Here is a 10585-nt window from a genome sequence, read left to right on the forward strand (position 1 = left end):
CCCCTGTGCAGGTCCCAGGCTTGCAGACCCACATCCAGGGGATCCATGCAATATTTAGCCATTCTTCCCCCAGCTGCCACTTTGAAGTCCTTCCCTGGGGGATCCACATCCCTTTGTACCCCACATTGCATGGCAAAGAGGAGCATTTGCCCCAGCAGATGTGAATAAAAACCATGGGAAAGTTTGGATCTTCCCAGCTCAGGGTACATCCTCAGTCCTGCTCCCACAGCCTCCTGGTGGCACAGCCCAGCTCAGCCCACACAGTTTGTCACAGGAATTTGAATGTTTGGGGTGGCAGGGTTGGAGGAGATCAGACACAAAACTGAGGTCTGGGAGAGCCAGACCCTGCAGCTGACCAGGGGCTCCCCCCCAGAGCAGGCACTGTCCCACCCCTCCTAGCTCCAGCCTTGGGCTCTGCCCACTGTCTGTCACCTTCAGAAAACAACCTTTACTTCTCTTTCCCAAACCTTTCTCAGCCCCCTTGGTGCTCCCTCCCCTACCAAGGCACAGGGTGTATTTGCTCTCCTGCAGGTCTGGTGGCTTGTGGACAACTCTTCTGTTTACTGCTGTTGTACAGCTGCCCCAGAGCTATCAATTGCCTTTGTTCAAAGGTTGCCTGCCCAGATGATTTTACAACGTGGCTACAATGATTTGCTCCATTTTGCACTTTAAACTGATGCCACGGTGATTTCTACCATGTCAGCGAGGGAGTAATGAAGCACTTGAGCCTATAAACACATGTTGTTCTTGTTTATGGTCATATTAATAGCACAATAAAATCATTGCTCACCCAAGCAGTTGCTTAAAAAAAAAAAATTGTTTCTTTTAGGTTTCTGCATGGAAAATGGAAAGTTGTGGTTTCATGTCTGCCGGACCCCCAAAGCCCCAGACTCTCTAATGGGGTGTCATGTGTGCTGGAGCACAGAACCATCATTTTTCCTGTGCTGCACACAGAAATGTTCAGCACAACTTGTGTGGCAGCTCAGCTGCTGCCTGAGCTCTGCCTAAGCTGCAAATACCACCCAGCTGGTGAGGGGTCTGAGTGCTCCTTGCCCAGGTGTTCCTTGGGGGGACACACAGACCCCAGGAGAAGCTGTGCACCAGGTCTTTGCTTTGGCTGCTTTGTGCCAGCTGGGGAACACCCCCACCATGGTTATGAGGGATGGGGGCATCAAACTTCCTCTCCTTGGTCCTGTGGTTGAAGAGTCTGTGGTGCATTATTGGATCCAAGAGATTTCTCCTGGAAAGAAAGGTGGAAGCCAGGTGCAGCAGTGCTCTAGGGGATGAAGGGATGTAGGGCTCTGTTGCTGGTTTTTATCTCTCTGGAAGTGATTGGTGATACACAGAGGTAAATTCAGTGTTCCTTCCCACTCCTAGTCCACTGTTTCACTCCTTCCCAATGTTTTGGTGTTTTTTTGGCAAGTTGGTGTCGTGTGCCAGCCAGGAAAAAAACCTCACATTGCTTCCCAGGTCACTGTGCTGCAGTAATTAAATATCCAGGCTATTTACTCGTGCAGCAGCTAAAGAAGAACTGAATATTCAATCTCACCATTGTATGCATAGAGGAAGAAAACAAACAACACCAGTCCTTTCATCACATCAGGTGGTCCTTCCTGGAGAAAGCTTTGTGGCCAGGGGTTGGTAGGAGGTGGTGTCCCCAAGAATTTCTTCTGTTCAGTATCAAATTTACATAGAATACACTTAATGAGGAGCAATAACACCTTCTGCAAAGTGATTTCATTTCAAAGAAGTCCTTCCTCAAAGGGAAGCTCATTGAGCAGCACATTCCAGAAAGGCTCTTGTTGAAGGGAGTTTTTCCTCATCCACCTGTCTTCTCTGAAAACAGCAATTCCTCATTCCAGTAAAACTTCTACCCAAGAGCACCACCACAGGTAACGTGTCAGGGATACAGCAGGTGCTAAGAAGAAGGATGGGGAGAAGTTTTGGGCAGTTTTTAGGGTCAAACTTGGCAAAAAAGCATCTTCACCTCCACTTTTCTGATGCCCTGGGACTGCTGGGGCTTGCCAGCCTTTGCCCTGTTGTTGCAGGCTCTCCTTAACATCATTAGGAAATGCATTAATATTGGAATTTCAAAAAGGATTTTATAAAAAGCATTTCCACAGCAGTGTTCAATGTGGCCAACAGCAGACCTTGATTACTGTGCTGTTTGAAGATGTTGGAGGCTGAGCTGCTTCCAGAGCCAATTTCTCAGCTGGTTCAAGGTAATACTGCTCAGCAGCTCTTCCACAGAAACAATTATCCTCAAAAAGGGGATGCCATTTGCATTTCCTGATGACCTAGAAGAAAACAGCAGGAAGTAGGAAAATTTTATCATTCAAGTGGAAGCTTCTGTCTTGGTTTGGGTGCAAAACCAGTTGTTTCGTGCCTGGGAAAGCTTTGGAAGCCCTTGTATTGGGAATGAGTGCAAATAAGTACACATGGGGAGACAGCTGGAGAGAAAACAGCAAAGTTAGATGCTTCTTATTATTTTTTTCCTCCAAACCAAGCAAATGGCTCCAAGCAAACACTGGTGGAAACTTGTTCCAGTTTCACCTGTGCTCACATTTCCCTTTCCAAGGGAAAGGCATGGGACTGACCCTTCTGTGGGACCACCTGAGAACTGCTGGGAGGAAAAGAGAAGTGGGCACAGACAGGATGTGGAGCAGGGCCCTTGTGTCACTGTTATTGCAGGTGTTGGTGTCATTCCTGCCATCTGTTCCCTCCTTGCTTGCAGTAAAGAACAGCTCCAGCTCATGAAATGAGTGGCAATGATGGGAATTCAGCCCCAGGAGCCCACTGTGACACCTGACTGGGGGTGCTGAAGATACTTTTAGTGCTGTGGCCTCAGCCAGAGGGTTGGGACACACTGCTGGAGACCCCACCCCTCCTGCATGAGCAGGACTAAGGTGAGTGCCAAGGTGGAATGGGTGTTAATCATTTACCCCTGGAGGCTGTAACAGACACTGTGTGTGTGTCTGTAGGGATCTCCAGCAGGAATGTTCTACAGGGAAGCTGCTGCTGCTCAAAGGGCACCAAAGAGTGCCTTTTGGGGAGGCAGTTGATTCAGATTTGTTTGCTTTGTGGGAGCACCTTTCCTGTGCTGTGGGTGCTCTGTCACTGGCAGGGCCATCACTGCATGGGGGCTGCAGGGTGATTGCCACTCCTGAGCCTGGCCTTGGCATCTTTCCTCCCTGATTAAGAACGTCACAGCACCAAACAGGAGCAGGGCACTTGCAGGGAAGGTGATAGCTACTGGTGAGTCAGGAATGATGGTGGTGTTTGAGCCTCACGCCATGGGAATGGCTTTGGAAGCATTGTGAGCTGGCTGTTCTGCTGTGCTAAAGCATTTTTAACAAATTAGCTCATCATGGGTATAATATGGATATATTTCCTATTAAATAATGCAGATGTAACAACAAGCCAAGATTTGGGATTGAGTTGGCACCCAGGTGTGGCTGAACATGTTGCCATCCCCTTCCTTCAGGAGGAAAAAATTATAAATACAGGCTGTCATTCCTCCATCTCTACATTCATCCCAGCCAACAGCAACCCAGAACTGCCTGTCTTCAGCTGGGGTTTCTTCAGTTCATGCCCAAAACCAGGCTTTGCCCCTGGGGAAACCCTTCCTCTGTGCAGAGGTGCCAGATGGATCTTGGAGCTCCATGGGAGTCTGTACAAAGCCCATGATAAAAACAAGCAGTGGAGGGACATGACACCATTCCTGAGTGTGTTTCTCTCTTGGTTCATTGCAGGGCTTGCTCCTAAATCCAGCCTTGTATCCACAGGACCCAGAAGCATCTGTCTAGAAGGAAAGGGTCCCATCAGTATTCCTGCAGCAGGCTTTGCTCCATGCCCAGGACTGACTCACAGTGGCTTGAGCTTTACTTTTAAATCATGCAGCTTTGCCTCATATTAACACATGACTAGAGAGGATTTAGCAATTTAAAATATTAATAATGGGTAGGTCATTTCTGAGCAGGCAGTTTTAATCACAGTGCTCCTCCTTGGATGGGCTGTGCTCTGAGGTCACTGGCTCTGACCTTGCCCTCACCTCCTGACAAGAATGCAGAGCTCTGGGCGCGTGTTCCCCCCTCTCCCTGCTCTGTGGGGTGCCCTGGGCACTCCCATTTCAGGGACAGTGACACCTTTGTGCTGCTAATGGCACCAAACCTGGGGAGAGAAGAGCCACACCTGCCCCATCACCTGGAGGTGGCAAAGCTGGGAGAGCAGGAGCACCCTGGGTTCTCCTGGGTGCTGGGCCTGCCCTTGTTTCCTACCCCTGGAGATTTTAGACATACCTAAACCAAAGTGCAAGCAGGACTTTTACAAAGCACTGCTTTACAGCATTTTGGGACAGCCAGGGCAGGCTGGAGGCACCACGAGCTGCCTTGAGGTGTTGCCACCTTCTCCTCAGGAGCCCCAGCTTTCAGAAGATCTCTGCTCACACTAAAAGTTTCCTTCCACTTTTTGAAGCCTACATTTGCTCTGAAATGAAGATACCTCTTCACTTTTCTTGGCTTGCTTTGCCTTTGTGGTTTGGTTGTTGCCCCACCAATCATTTTGGCCACTGTGGTGTCAGTGAGGCTTGGAACACAACCACAAAATCAGACACATCTGGAGAAAGCTGGGCCAGGTCACTGCAGATGGAGTTGGTTTTGGTTTTTAAAGGCAGCCTGGATAAATGGCAACCAAACCCACTTCCACTTGCAAGAGGCAAAAGCCAAAAATAAAACCACACTAGCATCCACAATTTCTAAAATAGCTGGCTTCCACTCCTGTAATTAAATTTACTTTCGATTTTTCAAAGAGCAACTGGCTAAAGATCAGTCCCTAACTCATGGCAAATTGGTTTGGATAAAACAAAAATCTACTTACCTCTTAATCAGAAAACAAATCCAAACAAAACCAGAATCTGATCTGAGGTTTATAAGCTTTTTTAAACTCAGTATTTAAGTGCTTCTGAATGTCCCACTGAAACCCAAAACTAGGAGTAAAAAAAAAATGTCAGGGAGAAATTCCTGTGATTTCTCAATCTTGCTCAGAAGCAGGAAATTTGGGGACTTCCTCAGAAGGTTTCTTGGGGGACTGACATGCTTTTCATTATCACTGATGCCTTTTATTGAACTGCAGAAAACACAAGGCAAAGGTTTAGGTTATTTCTCTCTCCTGAGCCAGGCTGCCCAAACGTGGTAGCTCGTTAAGATGTTCTGCTCCTGCTAATTGCCAGGTCAGGTCTTGGCTTCAGTGAGGAGCGTATCCTTGGAGTGGAGGCTTATCTCAGGAGCTTCCTGAGTCTGCTGAATTGAATGAAAGTCTCACCAGGAAAAGTGGTTTGTTTTGCTTTTAGTTTGTTTTGTAAGAAAGCTGAGAATTTCCCTTCCCAGACACGGCTGAGCTGACCACAGACAAGCTCACAAATTTCAGCTTTGGATCATCAGGCACTCCAGGCTCCAGAAGTGCTGAATTCCTTTTGAAAAAGTATAGCTGTGCATTTTCAGTCCTCCACCGAAATTATTAATTCTGTTCAAATTTGGAAAGAGGCTGTGAATGTGCTGCCTTGTTGATTTCCTTCCTTTCCCCAGAGAGATTTTTGGTCAAACAGAGGTAAAATGTTTCAGCTCTGTCAGACTTTCAAGCTTGGCTCCCCATTTTTAACCCTGTAGTTATGAGGGCACTTTCTGGAGTCATCTTCATGTCAGAAGTCATCTGTCACATCCCCATTTCATCAGTGACTGGAGCTGGGATGTCATGAGGCAAAGTGACCTGGAAAAGGTTCAGCAGGAGGTCAGGGGCAGAAGTGGCCTTGCTTTCTTGGCTCTGGATTTTCCTGTGGAATTGGGGTGAAACCAATCCATGTAATAAAGTTTGGATTGTGTCTAAAAAAGTGAAACCACTTTTTAGACACAATCCAAAAAGTGGATTGTGTCTAAAATCCACAATTTTAGACACAATCCACTGCTAGGGGACAGTGGGTTTGTCCTGCTGAGGAACCTGAACCCACAAACCCATCCTAGAGTGGAGCTGAGCTGCTGTTGAGGAGCCCTGGCCACCCCAGCCAGCACCCAGCTGTAATTCCCCAAAGGCTGGCAAAATCTTCCTAAAAAAGGTCATTTCAGGCTGAAAAGCAACAGAGCTTCTCCATTTCAGACCAAAAAGGGATTTTTTTGGGGGGCTTTGGGGGAATAACCTCAATTTGGAAAACACTTACCCAAGTTGTCTCAACTTAGCAACAGCTTTTATTAGATTGCACTTGTCCAATGAGATTAATGGACGTTTTCCTTTGAAACTCTGGGAGTCTTTCCTAGACACTGGGAATAAGTAGGTTCCTTCAAATGTTCTGCTTCCTACAGGATTTACTGGTGAAAGATTTAATACAATTCAGCACAAACATTTTAACCTCTCCATCTAAAATGCTGAATTCAACCGTTTCCTGAATGTGTATAATTTAAAGGCTGGTGTTTTCCTGTGTCATGCTCTCTGAAGCATTTTATGTCGCCTTGCTCCTATTGACTCTTTTAAGAAAACACTGCAGGAGTATACAGTCACTTTCAGATAACTCAGATTGTTTACTTTATGAATGAAGGAGGAAATTGAATACTCAAATAAAGTTATGCATCTAAGTGCCAGGAGCTAACTGCCTTCTTAAATTTGCTTGTCTCCTTGAAAGAGTCTTTAAACACAATTTATGACGTAAAGAGCCTTGCTGGAGTGCTGAGAGGGATCTCCACTGTCTGTTATAAATGGATGCTCTCAGCAGCTGCTGGAGTCTGGGCCAGGGACAAATGCTGGGCTTTGAGGAGCTCTTGTGCATCCCATGGATCTGTGTGGGCTGCAAATAAGCAGGGGCTGTTGTTTTGATAGAATTATCTGGTACAGACTGCGGAAAACAAAGGAAAAGAAGGATTTCTAGCATCATCTACCCACGGTCACACTAAACTTTAGTATTAGGTTTAGGTCTCACCACTGGGGGAGGTGGTGTGTGGCTGCCTGTGTGAGCAGTGCCATTTGTTGTTTCTCCTGCCCCTGGTTTGGAACACCTTTGATCTGGTTTGTATTTAGGGATATAACTCAAACCACTCCTAAGTTATCCTCGTCTCCATGGTGTCTTAGCACCCAAGGTAATTGTTTTTTTCCTTCAAATAGCTGCCAAACGTGATTGAATTTGCACTGAATTAAAAAATAAAGCAATTCCCCCGGGAATTAACCTTGCAGATTCCTCTGCCTGTTTCTCCACCCCTTTCCTTCAAGAGAATTTCTCTCAGGATTTCATTCCACTGCACTAATGAAGTGCTACAGTAATGGGAATATGATTGACATGTTAAATGTCCTTCCTTGAGCCAGAGTGATTAGAGAAAGATAAACATGAGCAGGCACATGTGGCCAGCTTGGCTCTGACAGCTCCAGGGCTTTGGGGGAGCTTGGGGGATGCCAGGGTGCCAGAGGGACTAAAGTGCAGCCCTCCCAGCAGATTAATGCTTGTAAGCCATCATTTGGCACAGGGCTGTTCCAGGTTCCCATCCAAGCACCATGCCTTGACATACACATCCCTATGTTTACAAAAAGAGGAAATATTCAGAGTCCCTTTGGGTCCTGTTGGCTGGGATTTGATGGCAGGATTAGGGAACAAGGTGAATTTCATGGATCCCAGTTGGATGTGGGCGTTTGATGGCCTTAAGCTTTGTTCTTCTTAGCAAAGCCTTGACATGCTCAGAGCATAGAGAGGCCATGGAAAGCTGCCTCCTGATGGCCAACATCCTTATCCAGAAGCATGACCAGGGGCCAAACTCTGCTCCACACAATAACCTTTGAGCCAAGGGCTGCCATCACTGTGCACAGAGTGCAGAGATTGCCCCTGAATGGATTATTCAGGTGCCAAAAAGGTGAGGGCCTTGAAACCTGGAGTAATTGAGAAATTCTAGGATAAAGGGCAGGAACCCAAATGAGATTCTGGCCTGCAGAGTGGGGGAAAGGGTGAATTTGGTGGTTGGACTGATGGACAGAGACACTGATTTGCATCCAACCTCCTCTTCAGCCCCTCTGCATCTCCCCAGCACAGAGCTCTCCACATTTCCCACACACCTTCCTGATGTAAATTTGTGAAGCTTTTTGGGGCATGAAGGAGAGATCTGTTTATTCCCAAGGCTTGCCCTTCTTGGAGAGCACTTTGCACAAGGGCAGTGACTGGGAAGGAGGTCTCCTAGACCTTCTTCTCCCCTCCCAAAATCACAAATCCCCACCTGAGGGAGGTGCTGGGGGCTTAAGGCAGGTGACCCTGGCAGAGGTCACTGACAAGGTCCCACCTCTCCCCCAGCATGGGCTGCACCACCAGCAGGACCTCTATCACACACTAATATTGGATTATGATCCTGAGACTCCACAATGTCACACTGATAAGGGCCAGGGTTTTTCCCTGTGCGAGCCTGTTCCATTTTAACACCTAGGTATGTCAAGTGAAGGGAATATTTTCCCTTCTGCATCAGACTCCAACTTTGCCGAGGTTGGTCACGGGAGAGGGTGTGCAAATGTCAGGGAGACATTTGTCTGGCAAGGAGAGCAGCTGTGGGGTGCAGGGTGCTGCAGAGCTGTGGGAAGGGAAGTGGCAGGGCATGGGATAATGTGGATCAAGAGGTGGGGAGGATAAGTCTGATTTTCATGACTCATGCTGGTAGAGCTGCCTGGCTCTGTGTTTCAGAGGTTGCTGCAATGTTACAAAGACACTTAAATCATTAATAGTTACCAGTTTTCCTAAGCTTATCCAGGCAGTCTTTCTGGAGGGTCTGGTAGACACCTTCACTCCTTTTTTCACAGGTTCTACTGAAACAAGCAGGAGCTTGGTGCAGCTTGTGAGAGTCTCTCACATCTCCATTTACACCATCCATCAGTGGCTTCAAACTGTGCTCCAAAGGCAGAGAGGGACCAAGAGTTGATGTTGGAAACACTGTACTGCACTGACTGAATGAGAAAGCACTTTTTGCAATCCTAGATAAAAATGCTCACCAGAAAGTGATGATGTAACAGAAATACCCTGGGGACTGAAAAAATTGATGCTGCTTCACTTGAACACAGCTTGCTCGCACAGCCCGCCCCCGGCCAGGTAAAGTTTGAGGAAAGAGAGGTGGGAGTCATTTGAAGGAGGAAAATACAGTAGCAAAAAGCAAATATTCACTTGTAAACTCCACTGTCTAGGGCTGCTCCCACACAGGCAGTGTGATCACCTCCTCCCTCCCTCCAAAACCAAGGGTCCCTGGGGGAGAAGATAAAGTGGTTCTTGAGGAAGTGCACCAGTTTCCCTTGGGCTGAGCTCTAATTAATGAATTAAAATGCAGAAATGCATCACAGCTTGTGTTCCCTGGTGGCTTCCTACTGAACAGCCCCTGCAGAACCTCTGCCAGCTCCACGAGCATCCAAGTCAATATGTGCACCAAAATGTCAGAGGGGACAATAGCAACTAAAAATAGGCAAAGACAGGAATTTGCCTATAATATTTTTAACCTTGTAGGATGGCAAAGTTATATATAGCTAATACAGAAAAATGGGTTTAGTTGCTTAAATGAGGAAAACAAAGAGTGTGTCTGTTTAGTTGGGTTTAGCATCAGTTGAATTTCAAACCTGACAACGCTTTTTGGCTCTGTACCTGTGTGCACTTCCCCTGGGGCTGTTGTATGGTATGTGGGCTTCCTGGGGGAGCTGGGGAGAAGCATGGATCACACCATAAAGGCACTGAGTGTTAATGGGGGATTTTATGCCCTGGTCCTGTTTAGCCAAGTAGGGAGGCAGGGCTGGGACTGCAGAGACAGTTTGGAGCTGTGCTGGTGCAGTTGCTGCTGCCTGGTCTCTGGGCTGGGGACCAAGATGTAAGGTGGCTCCTGACATCATCTTTAGCTCTCCAGTCCATGCTGGAAATGTGCCATCCGTGCTGCTCCTTGCAGGGACAAGGAGACAGGAGCAAGCCAAGGCTGCTGCTGTGTCTGCTGACTCCAGGCTGGGACCCAGCAGTGCCTGTGCCCAGCTCACTGTGAGCATCGCCAGGGTGGAACCGCTGCCTGAAGAGCGGCTTGGTAAATGCTCAAAAGGGCTTTTTTCCTCATAGCAGAAAGAGATGAATAAACAGGAAATAAGGGGTTGAGCAACTGTTCTTTTTTGTATGTATGTCCACGACAAACTATGACTTTTAGCAAAGAATGTCTTGATGATAAAGCATTCAGGAATCAGCACCGAATCAAAGAAAAGTTTCCCATTTAATTTAATGGGAACGTGTTCAAATCTGTAATCTGCAGCTAGAACTCTGCTTTTTTCCCCTTGCAGATCCCTTTAATCCTTTAGCAATCGTGTATTTTCCAACGAGGTTTTCTGTGTGTCCCGGGGGTATAAAATCACAGTGGGAAAGAAGTGCTGCTCATAACCTGTGAGCAACTACAATCTGCCTCCCACTCTGCTGGTAACACCCAGTGGATATTTGCCTCTCAGAGATTAGAGGAACAAAGCAAGAAGAGAGCAGCGTTCCATTATGGTGGAGCATATAATATTGTGATTATTACTCATGCCCTCTGTCTAATTAATCATTTGGTGTGTTATTTGAAGGCAA

Source organism: Serinus canaria, chromosome 20 (assembly GCF_022539315.1).
Source record: "Serinus canaria isolate serCan28SL12 chromosome 20, serCan2020, whole genome shotgun sequence".
NCBI classification, from domain to species: Eukaryota; Metazoa; Chordata; class Aves; order Passeriformes; family Fringillidae; genus Serinus; species Serinus canaria.